This window comes from Vombatus ursinus, unplaced genomic scaffold (genome assembly GCF_900497805.2).
Source record: "Vombatus ursinus unplaced genomic scaffold, bare-nosed wombat genome assembly UNPS02014768.1, whole genome shotgun sequence".
In the NCBI taxonomy this organism is placed as follows: Eukaryota; Metazoa; Chordata; class Mammalia; order Diprotodontia; family Vombatidae; genus Vombatus; species Vombatus ursinus.
In genome coordinates, this window is record NW_020954546.1 from 36,416,207 (window position 1) to 36,434,473 (window position 18,267).

The 18,267-nt window shown below is 39.1% G+C and overlaps 1 long non-coding RNA gene across 1 annotated transcript; it reads left to right on the plus strand.

The window, feature by feature from the left end:
* The first annotated feature begins 1,648 nt into the window (after positions 1-1,648).
* Positions 1,649-16,751, plus strand: LOC114043044. The gene is made up of 4 exons (XR_003569054.1): positions 1,649-1,764; positions 2,070-2,120; positions 6,529-6,665; positions 16,550-16,751. It is a non-coding gene; the product is annotated as an uncharacterized LOC114043044 (long non-coding RNA).
* The last annotated feature ends 1,516 nt before the right edge of the window (positions 16,752-18,267 follow it).

Consider the following 18,267-nt stretch of genomic DNA (forward strand, 5'->3'; position numbering starts at 1 on the left):
GTTTAGAAAGAAATGAGTCAATGGGCTTCATCTCCAAGGGAGGGGGAGTGAGGAATTCCAGGTGTCAGAACTGTAGCTCTTTGATACACAAATCAGAAGACATCCTTGGTAATAAGCAGTCCATAGTTCAAAGCTTGATAGGGAGATGTCTCCAAAAACAGGATAATTCTGAGATGATTCCCATAACCAAAGTTAGAGGTGTCTCTGGAGATAAGGTTGTCTCCAAAAAAACTGTAGAACAGAATATGTCCATAGTCTCATAACCTACAGTCAGGAAAAGTCTTTGAAGATAGGAATGTCTTTTGAAGGTCCATAGACCACCAAATGACTCAGGGTCTGCTTCAAAGCTGGTATGAGCTTAATTGACTTCAGAGTTGCTGATTTTCTGCACATCTAGTTAGGTTTAGTCTTGGTCACTACAAAGGATTGTTGGTATGTCAAATCATTCTGTTTCTTAGTTAATATAGCTAGTCTTCATATAGCTCTTCTTGGTTACCTGGATAATTGGGGAGCTCAATTAAGTCAAGGAAGTTAATATACTCATTTACAGATATACTCATATAAGAGTATGACATGGTTCTATAAAACTAATATCAAGAATGCTGAAACTCAGTATGAGCTGAATCAGGTGAGGGAAACCAGGGATGAAAAAAAGATTGGTTATTTTTTTCCTTAAAAAAAATATATGTATATATATATATATATGTTGGGGGCAGCTAGATGGCATAGTGGATAGAACTCTGGCCTTGGAGTCAGGAACACCTGAGTTCAAATCTGGCCTCAGACACTGGACCTGTACTAGCTGTGTGATCCTAGGCAAATCACTTAACCCTGACTGCCTCACCAAAAAGCCAAAAAATTAAAAAATTTAAAAAAACCCATATTGGGAAAAACAGAGGATCAAAAGGAAAAGTGAAGAATCAAGATCCTTAAAAGAGGATTTGCTTGGAGTTGAGGGTGATGATAGCTAACAACAGAGAGATGGCATTCTTCGAAACTTCCATGTCTCCCCTCAAACGTTCTACCTCAGCAACTCATGAGGATGGTACTATCTTGATGAAATGTAGTAAAGAGGACAGATGGAAGAATTAGTTATAGCCAGAAAGAAGACTACCTCATTCTGAGTCATGAGGATAGATTGTGTGAAGATTGAGACTTTTTGAGTTGTGGGGTAGAGGAATTGAAGAAGGTCTCATCAGACAGCCTTGATCTCTTCAGGAAAGTAGGAAGCAAGGTCATCTCCTATGAGAGAGTGTTGTCAGGGTGGAGCTGAGAGTTTGACAAAACTGGAAATCTAAAATAGTCGCAATGATGAAGGTGATAGATATTAAACCAGTGTTCTGAAGTAGCGCTGGGCTCACATAGACCTCAGTTGTTGCCTTGAAGGTTTTAAAACAAGGGAATGAGTAATATTCTCTCCAATCTCTGTGGCTTAAGTTTGTCCCCACCCAGAACATCTCTCTGGGAATGTAGGAATCTGACTCAGTTTAGCTTTTACCAGGGTTATTCAACTCTTCCCATAATCAATCAAGGCTACCAAGGCATTTGGATGTAAAGCAAGTTTATAAGGCATGTAAAAACAACAAATTAGGGGATTTATATCTAAGTCTCACGAGTAAGGGAATAGTTATTACTTGTTCCTTAAGGAAACCAAATGTCATGAAAAGAGGAAAAGCAGGTTTAGGAGGAGTCAAGGAGTGGGAGAGATTGAAAGGCCAGTTCAGAGCTCAGGATATTGGAGGTGGAGCAATTTTGGAGTCTAAGGTAATTCTAGTGGCTACACTCAGAGAATCTGGATTTAAATCTTATTTCTCAAATTTGTTTGTTTGACCTTGAACAAAACTTCCCACCTCTCTGGGTCTTAGTTTCTTCTTCTGTAAAAATATATTCATTTTGTTCCATTTTCTTCTCTCTATATATGTATATATAACTTTGTATGTCTCCAGATATTTCTTTAAATTCCTCATAACATTAGTTCTTATGGTACAATAATGCACTATTAAATTCACAGACAATAATATATTCAGAAATTTGTTTCCAATTCTATTTTTTTATTTTTGCCATTACAGTGCTAACTTCCTTGGTTCACAGTTCCAGAAATGGGACCAATCAATCAAAAGGTATGAGCATTTTTATAAGACTTATTACATAATTCTAGAAATGTAATAGTGTGTATGCTTCAATCACAGCTGTTCCCAGGATTTAATTTTGTCTCTTTTTATTGTTTTTTCCAATTGGTTGGGTTTTAGGTGATTCCTCAACTTTGTTTCAATTTGCATTTTCTAGTTATTAGAGGTTTTGAACATTTCTCATGCTGTTGATAATTTGTGTCTTAAGAACTACTTGTTCATATATTTTGACCACTTAACTCTCTAGGAGAATGGTTCTTATTCTCATAAATTTGTGTTTATTCCTTTTGTTGTTCATCCTTTGTTCTTGAAGAGGATCAATGACATCAGGAGGGTGATGTCTTGACTGCTTTTTAAAGTTTAGATGTCATACTTTTATCATCAATGTGTGATGCAAAGTGTTTTTCCCTCAATTTGTTTCTTTCCTGCTTATTTTTGGATACATTGATTTCTGTTGTGTGCAAACTTTTTATTTTTTATGTAATCAAATTAATACATTTTGTTTTATGATTTACTATTATGGCTTGTTAAGAATATGTCTCCTCTATGTAGTTATGAAAGACATTTCATTTCCTTGTCCTCTAGTTTCTTGTGGGTACATGTTTAAAAAATGTGCATTGTTATTACCACTGGAATTTGTTGTGCGTATGGTATGAGTTTATGATTTCTTCCTATTTTCCACCAAACTGCTATCCAATTTTTCCAACCATTTTTTTAAAATAATGAACACTTTCCTTAGTGTTTAGATTTGTTGAACCCCAGATTACCATGTGTCTGGTTCTAGCTAATTATTATATAGCTTCTTTCCCTGATCTTTTTTTTCTATTTCTTTTCTCGTAACAGTTAATTTTGATAGTTACAGCTTTAGAATACAATTTGAGATCTGGAAGTTTATGTCCCTTTTAAGTCTCCTTTTATGTTTTCATCATTTCCTTTGATATCCTTGATCCTTTGCTCTTCCATATAGATTTTGTCTTTTTTTTTTTTTAGTAACCTATGGAATGCAGAACCTATTGTGGTAATTACCAATCAGCAAAGTAAATAATTTACTGCTCTAAATCTTCTACAAACTTAATATTTTCTAACTTCATAATATGTCCCATAATGTGAATATCCTTTCCTTTTTCAATGAATGTATAAAACTTCCCTGAGTCATTATCACAAAGTTGTTGATTTTTTCTCCCTGGACATTTATCATCTTTTATTTTCAATGACTTACAAAATCCCTTATGTAGCAGGCACTCAATAATGTTTGTTGATTTGACTCAAATTGACTTTATTCACCCCTCTATAAATTCCTGCAAGACAGTATTGCTTATTTTATCTATCCTTTCTGAAACACATTGTGCTATCTCCTCAGTTTGTCACCATAAAAGAAGCTTGCACGTGCATTGTTGGGAGCAAAAAGTATTATGGTCTTAGTCATTTAAAAATTTCCTGCCAGTATGCATTTTTAGTTATTGACAATGATGTTCCCATAGAATATATTGCTCTTGTAAGAGCTTGGTCAGTTTTTTCCTTGATTTCACTTGTGATACAATCTATAAATAAAACCACTTAAAATTTTTTATACAGTTACTTGCAATATTTGATTACTTAAGGATGTAGACTGAGCAACTCTTTTAACACTGATGCTATGGAAACAGCAGGAAAGAGTTACTTTTTTTTCCCTTATCTTCATTATTTGGGACCAATGAAAAGTTTTTAAATGTCTCCTGAAGAATTTCTTTAATTTAAAATTTTTTTTAAAACTAAATGACCATTAACAATGACAAAGAATCAAATAACCCTGGAAAATAAAGGGCAAAATCATATAAATGTAATGTGAAGGTGACACTGTGGAGTCTGAAGGGGTCTGTGCTGCCTTCATTTCTCCTTCTCTACTAGAAAGGCAGTGGAATTGACACTCTCCCAGACCACAGCTATCTCTGCTTATTGGGCCAACTTGGAGGTGAGGCTTTCTGCTGCAGCTCTAACTGGAGGGTACAGCAGCTTCATTCTTCTGAGCCAAGCCCATGAGGGCCACAGCTCATTCTAGGGGAAATCCAAATGAGCTCAGTTCAAGTCCTAAGGGTCTACTTGCCAGGAAAGTTGTAGAATCATTCCTAGCTCTATACTGTATAGCTTTCATAGCCGTGGATGTCTTTTCCAGCCCAAACTGGAGGATTCTAGCTTATGTACTCCATGAAATAGAAGAAAACCTGGGCTGATCCCCCATGCACATTCTCATCACAAGTAAGGACTTGCCTGCAGACAATGGGAACAAACTACTTTATAAAAAGAGAATCAAACATAAGCTACCATAAGCAGTGGGGGACAGGGAAATAGGAAACATAGTTTTGTTCTGTTTTTTTCTTTTCAGCTCCAACTAAATGGATGAGAGCGAGGAGGAAGTGAAACTGAGAGAGGGTAGCCAGAGGGCATTCAAGCATGGCGCTCACTGCTCGGACAGTCACTGTTGCTACCACTTATAATGGCTGAAGTTTCTACCCCCACTGCACACTTGATACTATCACTCCATCCCTTTGTCACAACCCTCTCTGGCCATGTTCTCCGTCCCTTTGTTGCTCTACATATTGCTTCAGATTGTGTAATCTCTCTCCCGTATGCCAGCTCTGCTTGTATTTCAAGCAGGGGTGAGTCGGTAAATGTTTAACAACCAGTTCTCAAAAAAAAAAAATTACTTACAAGCACAATTTCAAGTTCAATCTTCATTATTGACATTTTCTTAAGTTTAGACAGGCAGTAAAACAGCAAATCAAGCCCTGATTTGTATTCCTGATTTCCAAAGTATAAATGCTTACACTGAAAATTTTAACAATAAAACAGATATTTTAACAAATAATACAGGCTGGCTCCATCAAAGTCCTGTTGTCAGGCCTCAAAACATACAGTCTTAAATCCTGTGGGATGTTATCTCCATCTTCTCCAGCTTAAGAAAGTGTGAGAAAACTCCATTTCCCAGGCTCCTTTGCTATTAGTCCCTAGATACTCGCCTTTGGTTCTTCTCCTCTGACATACAGGGAGTACATATAAGACACTTTTTTAAAAAATTTTTTTAGGCACTTGGAGTGAAGTGACTTGCCCAGGGTCACACAGCTAGTAAGTGTCAAGTGTGTGGTCTGAGGTCACATTTGAACTCAGGTCCTCCTGACTTCAGGGCTGGTGCTCTATCCACTGCGGCCACTTAGCTGCCTCTACAAATCCTATTCTTTCTAACTACCTGACAGGAACAGTCTCTCTTCTCTCTTTATTGCAGTATCCAAAGGTGATGGATTCATTCACTCATTGCAAGGACGCTGTAATGTAAACTGGGAAGTGCCAGAGAGTCACCTTCTATTCCCCTTGGAGCCTGTGACCCTGAGAAATAGGCTTGGGGTTAGGGTCCTGTTTTGCTTGTCTTTTTCAGCTCTATGCACAGGAAGTGGAGTCTCTAACCTGGAAGCATAGGCCATGAGAACCTTGGGGCCTATGATTCCAAGCCAGATTTTGTCAGCCCAGTAGGAAAGCCTTGAGAAGCCAGCCAGGGGCACTGGATGGAAGGGATAGGGTCAGGGGAGAGTCTTGGAACTTAGTGGAACTAATACTATGTAGGAACTGAGCTAAACTGTGAACCTAACCCTTCTCCCCTCCCCAAAGACCAAGGTGGTATGGAGGGGATTATGTCCCCAAGGTTTTAGAGGGATATATTTGTATATTTCTACTTGTTATTATACTTTCCAAGTATTCCTTTAGTATACTTTTGAAATATTCCTTTGTAAAAACTAGTATGTCTCTTAAGTGGTTAAATAGAACTGGGATGTTTAGTTCCCTAAAATCAGGAGTAACACAGTTGTTAGTGACTCGAGTCAATGGCAGAGAAGAGACACATCTGAACACTCTTAAAGGTACCAGAGAACCCAGAGAAGGGTGAAATATAACAAACCTGGCCTTTATGCAGTGGGTCCAGAGAATCACTGTTACATACATATTGGGTTGGGAAGTCCTGGTGAAAGGAGTCCCCCAAGCTGATGAATCACAAATCATTTGCCTATTTTTAAAAAAAATTCAGTATAGATTTGTTGAGCATATATTATATATCCAGCTACATGCTAGACTTTGTGTGCGTGTAGAAAGAATTATTAATATCATCCTGGCCTAAACAAACAAACAAACAAACAAAAAACCCTTGCAATCTAGTTGAGGAGTTAAGATACTAGTAAAAGTTAGACAATAGAAGCTAAAAATGCAAGAATTGTTATAATTTATAGGTTATATAAATAGTTAACAATGGGGTAAATAGTTAAGTACCATAGGAATTCAGAGGAGAGTGGGATTTTTAGGGACTGAGATGGTTAGTTCCCAAAATATTTTTTGCAGGCAATGCCACTAATATCATTATTATTCCAATTCCTGCCAGGATGAAGATAAGAGAGAAGTACTTTTTTCCTTTGACCTCACAAGGAAATGTTGCTAGGCTCCTGCTCTTCTCAGTGGGGAGAATCATGTCTGTTCAGCAGTAGGAGCTGCTTGGATGCTGGACGCTGCAGCTGATAGGTAATTTCCAAGAGCTCTTGTTTTAATTTTCTCTTTGCTGTGATGGGAGTTTGTTTTGCTTTGGCAGTTTGTAGAACTAAAGAAGATAACAAGCATTGTATGAAGCCATCCAAACTGATCAACCCAGAAGGGTAGATGTACAAGGGTACATTCTAGAGCCACAAGGCATTTTTAGAAATCATCTAGTCCCATCCCTTCATCTACAGAGTAGGCAACTGAGGCACAGAAAGGCAGAATGATGGAGAAGATCTGAACCTGGGCTTTGTGACTCCAAGTCTATGGCTCAACCTTTAAAATATTTAGACTGGTTCTTGTTTATCCTCCTCCTCCTCTGTCTTTTGACATGGTAGGGCAAATAAGGTCCAGTTAAGACAGGGCTCACCAGAGCCTCACCTCTAGAAAAGTATTATCAATTTACATGTGAGTAAGTCCCTGTGGAAGATGGGGGCCCACTAGAGAGGAAAGGAGAGTTCTTAGCCCTGTTCAGGTGTGAGTCCTATATGTTTTTTGTGGGGTGAAACAAAGCCTGTCCTATAGTCTGTGTTTTAATTACCTGGGTGCTTACAGTGGAGCTAGGGGTGGGGTAGGTTTCTGTGTGGTGTAAAGAATGAGACAGAAGCCTAATCTTAGTGTTTCTAGGGAAAACCTCGGGTGTGGGCAAAATGAGCCAAAGCCTACTATCTTAAGGGAAACCTTAAGTAAGGGCAAAAGCCAGAGAGAATGATTTATGTGAGGCCTCCGATATTGAACCTAGACATTTGGTTCTGGGATATATTTTGCCCCCATTTTATAGATGAAGACCTTAATGCTGAGACTTTGTGACTTACCATGGTCATCTCCTCCACTGCCTCCTTCATTTGATAAATTCAAAGTTCACCTCATTTTTGTGAGATAATTTCCTTGTTTTTCTTTCTCCCTCTCTCAGTACATTCCTTTCCCTCACCCTTCCATTCTTCTTTTGAAATCATCTAAACATAATAGGATCTCACCCAGGCCCTCTATGACTCCTGGTGACAATAAATTTCTAAGGGGTTACATGTATCATTTGCTTGTGTAAGAATGTAAACAGTTAAACTTTGTTTAATCCCTTATGATTTCTCAGTCATGTTTTTTGTGCTTTTTTTGACTCCTGTATTTGTATGTTAAATTTTCTACTCAGCTCTGGTTTTTTCATTAGAAATTCCTGTGAAGCCTCTGTTTTATGATAGGGCCATTCTCCCCCCCCCCCACCCCTACCCCACCCCCATACCCTGCTCAGTTTTGCTGGGTAGGTTCTTCTTGGTTGTAAGCCTAGATCCTTTATCTTCTGGAATATTATATTTCAAATTCTCTGCTCCTTTATAGCTGCGGCTGCATAATCTTGTGTGATCCTGACTGTGGCTCCTTGGCACTTGAATTCTTTCTTTTTGGCTACATACAGTACTTTTTTTCCTTTGACCTGGGAGCTCTGGATTTGGATATAATATTGATGGAAGTTTTCATTTTGAGGCTTCTTTCAGGAGGTAGCCAGTGGATTTTTTCAATTTCTACTTTACCTTCTGGTTCTAATATATCTGGGCAGTTTTCTTTTATGTTTTCTTGAAATATGATATGTGAAGTCTTTTTTTTTTTTTCATAGCTTTCAGGTAGTCCAGTGATTCTTAAATGATCTCTCCTTGATCTGTTTCCCAGGTCAGTTGTTTTTCTCATGAGGTAGTTCACATTTTTTTCATACTTTTGACTTTGTTTTTTATTATTTCTTGATGTCTTATGGAGTCATTAGTTTCAATTTAGCTAATCCTAATTTTCAAGGAGTTATTTTCTTCCATAATATTTTGTACCTCTTTTTCCAAGTTGTTAATTCTCTTTTCATATCTTCTCTAGCTCTTGCTTCTTTTCCCATATTTTCCTGTACCACTCTCATTTTTTCAAAAAAATATTTTTTAGCTGTTTTTTAAACTCTTGCTTTAACTCTTCTAGGAATTCTTGTTGGATTTATGTTCAAGATGCATTTTTCTCTGAGGCTTTGCTTGTAGATATTTGTAAGTAAATTTCTTGAGCTTCCCTGTTGTCATAATAGCTCTTTATTTTTTTTTTCACTTAGTAGTATTTTATTTTTCCCAATTACATGTAAAGATAGTTTTCAACATCCATTTTTGTAAGATTTTGAGTTCCAAGTTTTTCTCTCTTCCTTCCTTCCCTCACTCCTCCCCAAGACAGCAAGCAATCAGATATAGGTTATACATGTACAATCATCTTAAACATATTTCCACATTAGTCATGTTGTGAAAGAAGAATCAGAACAAAAGGGAAAAATCATGAGAAAGAGAAAAACAACAAAAAAGTGAAAATAGTAAGCTTCAATCTGAATTCAGACTCCATAGTTCTTTCTCTGGATGTGGATAGCATTTTCCATCACAAATCTTTTGGATTTGTCTTGGATGATTGTATTGCTGAGAAAAGTTGAGTCTATCATAGCTGATCATTGCATAACATTGCTGCTGCTATGTACAATGTTCTCCTGGTTCTGCTCACTTCACTCAGCATCAGGTCATGTAAGTCTTTCCAGTTTTTTCTGAAATCTTCCTGCTCATTATTTCTTATAGCACAATAGTATTTCATGACATTCATATGTCACAACTTGTACAGCCATTCCCCAATTGATGGGCATCCCCACAATTTCCAATTCTTTGCCACCACAAAAAGAACTGCTATAAATAATAGCTCTTTATGGTGAGGTTCTTTTTTTATTTGCTCATTCTTTCAGTATACTTCTTGACTTTGGGTTTTATATTAGCACTGGGCTCTGTGTAATTCTGACAGAGTGCAGGGAGAGATGTCTGGTCTGAGTTTCTGTCCCTTTATGTCTTCCTGCTGCTTTGATAGCTCTATTTGGGTTCCACACACTTTTGGTGCTCACAAAGTGATGTGATCCAGGGTGAGGTCTATTTAGCTCTGCAAGTTCCTGATCCAGGTTTGGGTCTGTCCTTGGTTGGAAGTTTCAGTAGGTTTAGTCATTGTTAGCCTGCTGGGAGGCTCTGCAGGTTTGGAGTGACAGAACTGCCTACTGCCCTTTAATCTAAGACTTCTGCCCTGGTTATTCCACTGCAGGCTTAGACACTAGGTTAAAAAGGCTAGAACTGAATCACTCCTCTGCTCTTGGGAACAAAGCTATATAGCTACATTTCTGGAACTTGTTCCTTGCCTGGTTCACAGCCAGAGTCACACTTGAGACCACTCTTCTCTGCCCTGGTTCTGTGACTTGGAACTGTGACTCCCAAGTAGCAATAGTACCGCTCCATGCTACCTGTTCCTGTGCCCACTGCTAGTTTGCGAATCCTCTGGGATCTCTTTCTGACTTGGTGCTTCCTCCCCTGGTGCCCTGTCTTTTTTTTTTTTTAACTTAATAGTATTTTATTTTTTCTAATTACACATAAAGATAGTTTTCAACATCCATTTTTGTAAGATTTTGAGTTTCAAATTTTTCTTCCTTCTTCCCTTCCCTCCCCCTTCCCCAAGACAGCAAGCAATCTGATATAGGTTATACATGTAAAATCATGTTAAACATATTTCCACATTAGTCAAGTTGTGAAAAAAGAATCAGAACCAAAGGGAAAAAACACAAGAAGGAAAAAAAACAAGAAACAAAAAAAGTGAAAATAGTATGCTTCAATCTGCACTCAGACTCCATAGTTCTTTCTCTGGATGTGGATAGCATTTTCCATCATGAGTCTTTTAGAATTGTCTTGAATGATTGTATTGCTAAGAAGAGCTAAGTCTATCATAGTTGATTATTGTACAATGTTGCTGTGTACAATGTTCTCCTGGTTCTGCTCACTTCACTCAGCATCAGTTCATTCAAGTCTTTCCAGGTTTTTCTTAAATCTACCTGCTCATCATTTCTTATAGCACAATAGTATTCCATTCCATTCATGTACCACAACTTGTTCAGCCGTTCCCCAATTGATGTGCATCCCCTCAATTTGCAATTCTTTGCCACTGCAAAAAGAGCTGCTATAAATATTTTTGTACATGTGGGTCCTTTACCCATTTGTTTGATCTCTTTGGGATACAGACCTAGTAGTGGTATTGCTGGATGAAAGGGATAGTTTATAGCCCTTTGGGCATAGTTCCAAATTGCTGTCCAGAATGGTTGGATCAGTTCAATAACTCCACCTGGCGCCGTGTCTTGACCTCCTTTCAGTTCCTGGGTGCTGGAATGCTTTGTGCTGGCTCCTGGCCAGTCCCCTGTCCCCAGTGTCTGCAGACTTCTCTATTGGTCTCTTAAGTTTCCCTGGTCTGAAAAAAAAATGACTTTTTCTTGGCTTTCTTGATCAGAATGCAATCTGGTGCATTTTTTTTAGATCCTCATGGAGAAAGAATAGAGGGGAGCTAGGCTCAACTGTTTCTTAATCTTCCATCTTGACTCTCATCCCCTCGGCTACTCTCCAGGGAATCATCAAAGGGATAACCTGGGTTTGTGCTTAACTGCCTCCTCCAAATCCAGGCCCTTATTTCTGTTGCTAACCTCTCTTTTAAAGGCAGATCCCAAGGGTGTGAACTCATTAGCAGCGAAGTGTAACTAATCAATCCCTACTGCTACCATAACTTTGAAGCAAAGAATTTGAGTCTAGGACAATGCGCCCCATGCTGAACATAATTTTTTTAACCATTGAAATTTTTTCTTATGGTAATGTAGATGGAGACCTTTTTTTTCCCCTCCCCTTTCAAAATGAGCAGTCTGGAGAAAATGGTAGATTTTTCACGAGACTTGATGAATACACCATTCAGATATTCCTCTTCTACCTAATATTTTCAAATATCACATATTTTTTTAAAAAAAGAATAGTGTAAAACTTCATCTTCTTCTCAATATTAAATATGTAGGTGCCTTTGCCCAAAGATCTGTAGCCATTTTACCCTTCAGCATCCTGAGAATGATAAGACCTTATGTTAAAGTATAAAAATAACTGATAGGATTGGATCCTGTGCTCCTTATAGCTTGAATGGTTCTGCACATAGCTCTCTAAAGCCTTATTGGCTGTATTTACACAGCCACCCACTATCGAGCTGCCCTAAGGCTATTATCTGACAACCATCTCTAAGGGCTTTGCCAAACGAGTTTGATTTAAATGAGACTTTCAATGGCATACTACCAGGAAACTGAGGGTCATTGCTATAGATCACAGAATGTCAATTACTCCACCAATAACTGGTTTTCTAATCCAAAGAAATTCTGCTTCCATTTATGTTTTTGTATTTTGTATATCTGGTTATAGAATTATTTATTTTGTTAATTCAGAATGTATACTTATGTTTCTGCCCTATAAACCACATGTAAACATAAACACATAAGAGCATAGCATGGTCATGTAAAAGCAGTGTCAGAAATGTTAAACCTCAGATTGAGCTGGGGCTGATGATGGAAGCTAAAGGCGATAAAAAGGTCTTTAAAAAAAACTATACTGGGAGGGCAAAGAGGATCCAAGAAGATATCAAAGAAAGGATAGGACCTTTACTTGGGAGAGATGAGAAACAGATAACAAGGACAAAGGAGAGAAGACAGAGCTACTTCATTTTTATTTTGTGTTGGTTTTCTCCGTGGTCTTTACACTGGAAATGATAGAATGAAAATGACTGACACGCTGTTGATATCCAAGATGAGAAAGTAGATAGTGTAACTAGAGTCTGGACATGCGGACTAGGTCAGGTTCCCAGAACAAGGTAACTGCTCTACCTCAAAGTTTTAGGGTTCACTTCAAGGGGCTGGGGAGTGTCTTTTCCAAGAGGATCAGCTCCAGCTCCCAATCTGGCAAATTTGGTATGTTTTGCCCAATATTCGTTGCCAGTTACAGTTAGAATCTTCCCTATATCATAACTGACCCAGTGTTTTAACATTCCAGCATTATTTAGCCAATTAATATCAATTAGCTTTGACCAAAGGGGTGTTTATTGAGAAGATATACCAAGAACAAAAATATAAACATATGCTCCCAAACCAGGGTGGCAGTCTTGGTCTCTGAAGAGAGTGGACTTCAGATTTAAATTAGTCATTTTCAAGCATTTACCTCACCAAGTTCACTTCCCAAGGCAGCACAGTTATTGCTAATTGCTCCCTTACTCCGTGACATTTTGTCTGCTATCGGTCAGCTGGATCAAGGAGGTCACTGTCACCTCACCAGCCACGACTACAGTGTGTTCTTAGTGCAAGGCTCCCCCAGGGTAGGTGCAATGGCTGACAAGTTAGTCCTAGCTGGGCCATTGTTGGGTTTATGCTTTAAAATGAGGGGACCACCAAGGGGTCCTGGATGAGTCAAGGCAAACAAGCCTTTGAATACTCTCCAAAAAGATCATGATGGCAACAAGCAGGTAATAGTGTATCAATCATCCTTTAATATGGCACAGATAGTACAGAGGCAGATGGCATGGGGATGTCGGGGGGAATGGGGTTGGAGGTAGACAGCGTGGGAAATAGATGTGGAACTAAAGGGGTCACATAGAGTCATTTACATAATTATGGATCAGAGTTGGGAGCACTGGGGCATCATGGTCCTATAGCAGTGCCCGAGGGGCAGGGCTTTAGGGTCCATTCTAGTGTGTGTGTGGGGAGGGACAGAATATGTCATATCTGTGCCACCTTGAGGTCACCTCATTAACATATTGGTGTCATCTAAGAGTTATCAAGACTACCTAAGGATGGCTTCTTTAACTTAAGGTTTTTCTTCTTTTATTGTGTATATTTGGTACTTATCTGCAATTTGCAGACCATTTTATTGGTGCCTAGCTAGCTTTTCTTAATTTAGCACGTAGTATCTGGATGTAGCCTTAATTTATTTAGGAGGCAGTTTGAGCAAGTATTTTCTATGTTTCTCCATACACTCTTAGTTGCTATTTCCTATTTATTGTTACCTTACACTGACTACCTATATACTTACTATATTACTGGTGCGGTGGTTGTGGGGACCATTTCAACACAATTGGAAAACTCTGGCATGGACTCCGTTTCCTGGACCTTTGGTGGCTACCTCTTTAAGCAGGTCACTGGTGCCACACCAAACTCAGCTGATGGCAGATTCTAGTATAGACTTCTGATCTTTTGAAGCTTGCAAGGTCACAGCCATCTTCATTAGTTCTTCATCTAAGAGCAGGAAAGAAGAAACACAGCAGCAGGACCTTGTGTTTGGATAGGGATATGAAGGCTCAAGGCCTCTCTCCCCTTCTGGAGACTTAATAGCATGCCTTTCCTTGCCTGTCACCAGAAAAAAGAGGGTGATAGTACTGTTTGTGTGCATAGCCACTTCCAGTTCAGCAGTCAATCAAAAAGACCCCTCTGTCAAACAATAAGTGGACAGAAAACAGTCAGAAAATACCTGTGCATGCTCTAAAGATCACTGGTGGCGGGGGGGGATTAAATCAGGCAGAGAGCTCTTCACATGCTCATAAGGACTGGGTTATCATTGGCCACTCTCCCATTACAATCACGAGAAAATACTGAGATATCCCCAACGAATTCAAGTCATCTGGTCCAGATAAAGTACATCCTTGGCCCCTAAAAGAACTAGCAAAGGCACCATGAGCAATATTTGAAAGATCATGAAAAACAGGAGAGATACGACAAGACTGGAGAATGGCAAATGTGATCTGATTTTCAAAAAAAAAGAAAGAAAAAAGAGTCTTCAGACTTTATGCCAGCAAACTTCAATTAGATTATTAGATGACTAGGAACATTCTAGAAAGGGCATATTAAGAGATGGTAGGTGAACATTCAGAAAGAGAAGCAGTGATCACAGGGTGCCAGCATGGCTTCATCAGGAACAGAGCATGCTGGACTAACTCTGTGGGTGTGTGTGTTTGTGTGTGTATGTGTCTGTGTGTGTGTGTGTCTGTGTCTATGTCTCTGTGTGTGTGTAGGATTATTGAAAATGCTGTGAGTAGAATTCACCTATAGTGCAGGAGAGTTCAAATTAAAAACAACAGATCACACAACAGGGGTATTGTGTATAATGGTTAATGAGATAAATGTTGTAAAGCATTCTGAAAACCTTAATGTACTATATAAATGACAATTATTATTATTTAGGTGGCATAGTGCCTGGAATTGGGAAGACCTGAGTTCAAATATGACCTCAGACATTTACTGGCTATGTGACCCTGGGCAAGTCACTTAATACTATTTGCCTCAGTTTCCTCATCTGTCAAATGAGCTGGTGAAGGAAATGGCAAACCTCTCTAGTATCTTTGCCAAGAAAACCCCAAATAGAGTCACAAACAGTCAGACACAACTGAAACTACTGACCAACAAAAATTAGCCTACAGTCAGCAAGCCTCCAGTCTGGTGATGACTTCATTCCCCAAGACTTCTACTATACTTCTGCTGATCTCAAGTAATATTTATAGAGCAATACAGGGGTGTGCTGGTAAATGTTTAACAACCAGGATCTCTTGGGAAAAAATGTATGCACACATTTTTAAGTTTAATCTGTATTATTAACACTGTCTTAAATCTAGACAATCAACAAAATAATAAAGCCAAGTTGTAATTTGTAGCAATTACAATTTCTTGGATACAAAAGCTCACAATGAAAATTTAACTATGGGTCTGGATGGTTAGAATTGACTGTAGCATGCTATTGCTATTCACAAAAGGAGAAGGGGAACAGTTGCTAGTAGGGGCAGTCTCAGTGTGAGGCTTCCATGCTTATGGTAAGCAGCACACAGGGGTGGTGGGGATGGGGGTGGTAATCTATGCTCTAGTCAAAACCCCTCGGAGCTTAAAATTATGTAGAGTTTTAGACAAAGGGTGGTATGATACCAATTGGAAAGTATCCTGTCTTCTATAGGACCAGTAACGTGAGATTATTCTCTAAATTGTCTAATAAGGAGTGAAGAATGAGGGATAAAGACATAAGGAATGTAACCCTAATTGTACCAATCAAGCAAGAGGCTGAAGGGAGTTAATATCCAATCTCTGGCTTTATTAGCCTTGGCATACCTGCATCTTAGGGGCTTGGGTGCCATACCAGTCAAACCAGTTTTCCCTGGTTGATGTTACCTATCTATCATAGTGGTAGTCAAGTACTTTGCTAAAGCCACTGAGGCTGATGACCTACATCCATCCTAGTCCTTTACCTGCCCAGAGGGTTTTCCCAAGTTCAGCTCAGGATTCTGACCACTCAGAAGAGGAGGACACATTCTCACCCTTATTAACTCTTTTTTTTTTTGGTTGGGCAGTGGGGGTTAAGTGACTTGCCCAGGGTCACACAGCTAGTAAGGGTTATGTGTCTGAGGCCAGATCTGAACTCAGGTCCTCCTGAATCCAGGGTTGGTGCTCTATCCACTGATCCACCTAGCTGCCCCCCTTATTAACTCTTTACCCCCTCCCAGGCTACTTCCCAGGCATCTTCACACCATGCTGCCACCACTCTAAGCATCCCCATCTCCTTCCCACAAGAACCTTGGCCTTCATCCCTGGAACCACTCTAGAATATGTTAGTCAACACCAAATAGGCTCTTTCTGGTAGTGTCTCGTTTCGTGGGTGACTGCCTTTTGCCAAGTCTGCTTCTGATATTGTAACTGCCCTGGTAGCCACTGCACTGTTGCTTAGATGCCCAGGAAGGGGAAGATACCATTTGCCTTTCAAGTTCCCAAGGGCCTTGTAGACACAAATTGGAGGAGTACCTTCATCCCAAGTAGAGATTTTTCTAGGAGGCCATGAGCTCATGGCTCGAGGCCTGGGATGTGAGTGAAGTACGCCATCTTAACGGCTCAGAGAGTCTTCTTTATATGTCAAAGCCTGAAGGAAGAGGAGGGCTGAGGGACAGGGGTCTCCCTTGTAGTATATGTATGGAGTTCTGGCTCAGTTGTCATTGAACAGTAAAAACCTTTGAATCATCCTGGTCAATAGGAAGCAGTCAGAAGATTTGAATGGAGAGAAGAGGTACCAAGGGAGGACTCCATCATGCTTGCTTGAAGCAGGACCACTCTAAGCTCTCATGTACTTGGCTGGAAAGTTGACTGAGCAAGTTCTAGGAGGATTGTCCTAGAGGAATGATACAGCGAGATTTTAATTATGTCATTTAATTTTTCCAACTAACAAAAATTTATTTTCTCTCCTTCTATCTGGAGGAGAAAAAAGAAAACTAAAACCATTATAACAAACACACACACATATATGCATACACATACATAGAGACATGTATGCATATATATGTATGTGTATGTAGTCAAGCAAAACAAATTCTCACATTGACCATGTCACAAAAATATATGTCTCATTCTGCACCCTGAGTCCATAACCTACTAACAGGAAGTGGGTAGCATGTTTCAACATGGGTGCTCTGGAATCGTGATTAGTCATTGAATTGATCAGAGTTCTTAAGTTTTTCAAAGTTGCTTGTCTTTTACAATGTTGTTGCTATTTAATAGAGTGTTCCCCTGATTCTGCTCAGTCCATGAAAATTTTCTCAGGTTGCTCTGAAATCATCCCCTTCATAATTTCTTATAGAACGATGGTATTCCATTATATTCATATACTATAATTTGTTCAGCCATTCCCAAGTTGATGGTGCCCCTTCTGTTTCCAATTATTTTCCACCATGAAAAAAGTTCTACTCTAAATATTTTTATACATACGAGTCCTTTTCTTCTTTCTTTGATCTCTTTGGGGTAGAGACCTAGTAATCATATCATCAGATCAAAGGGTATTCACAATTTATTAACCTTTACACACATCTACCAACAACATGCTATTTGTTATGTTTGTTTTCCTGAAACCCCTCCAATGTTTGTTAGAGAAAGAAAGAATAACATCTCAGAGAGAAAGGTACTGATTTGGTAGAAATGGCTGCAGTGTATTGCTTCCTAGCATCTAATTAGAAAGTGACTATTTTCAATACTTTGAAGGTTATTGCTGGGAGCTGAGAAGCCACTATAGGTGAAAAGCTTACACAAGTAAAAACCAGCTAACTATAGGTTCTGCTGTTATTCCAGGGAGCTGATCTGATTGGAGGTAAGGTCTGCTATTTGAAAGAGCTGATTGGAGGAAAGGAGATTTCTCTGCTGAGACCCCTTTGCTCTTTAGCTCCATTTATAGTTAGATAGAGGTGGGAAGACTCAATGGCTTGCCTACATTGCCCTTACTGCCCCATATGCCTCAAGACAGGAAAATCCTACAAAACCTATAAAGAGGCTGAGAATAGCATTGCAGATCCCAGGATTTAAGGGAAAGAGTGTCACACTGCCCCAGTGTCTAGCTAAGAGAGCAGACCTGAGACACTTTGCAGACACCAGGCTTAAGGATGCTATTAGTTAAAAGAACTTAATACTACTTCATCAGTCCAAAAGTAAGAGACTACTCCAGTTACTCGACTGCTTTGCCCAGCAAGAGTGTAGGATTCGAAGAGGAGCAGTCTTGCCCAGAAAGAAATGTGAGAAGCAAGATGTTTCCTAAATAGAACATCACCGACAGTCCCGAGTTGTGAATTACATTGAGCACATGAATTTCCCTACTTATGTGCCTTTGAGGTTTGTGTAAGATTGGACACTACACTAGTAGTGGTGACCCAGATTAATGGGTAAATTGTTATGTTTTATGTATGTTATATTTTATATTCCTGCTTTTAC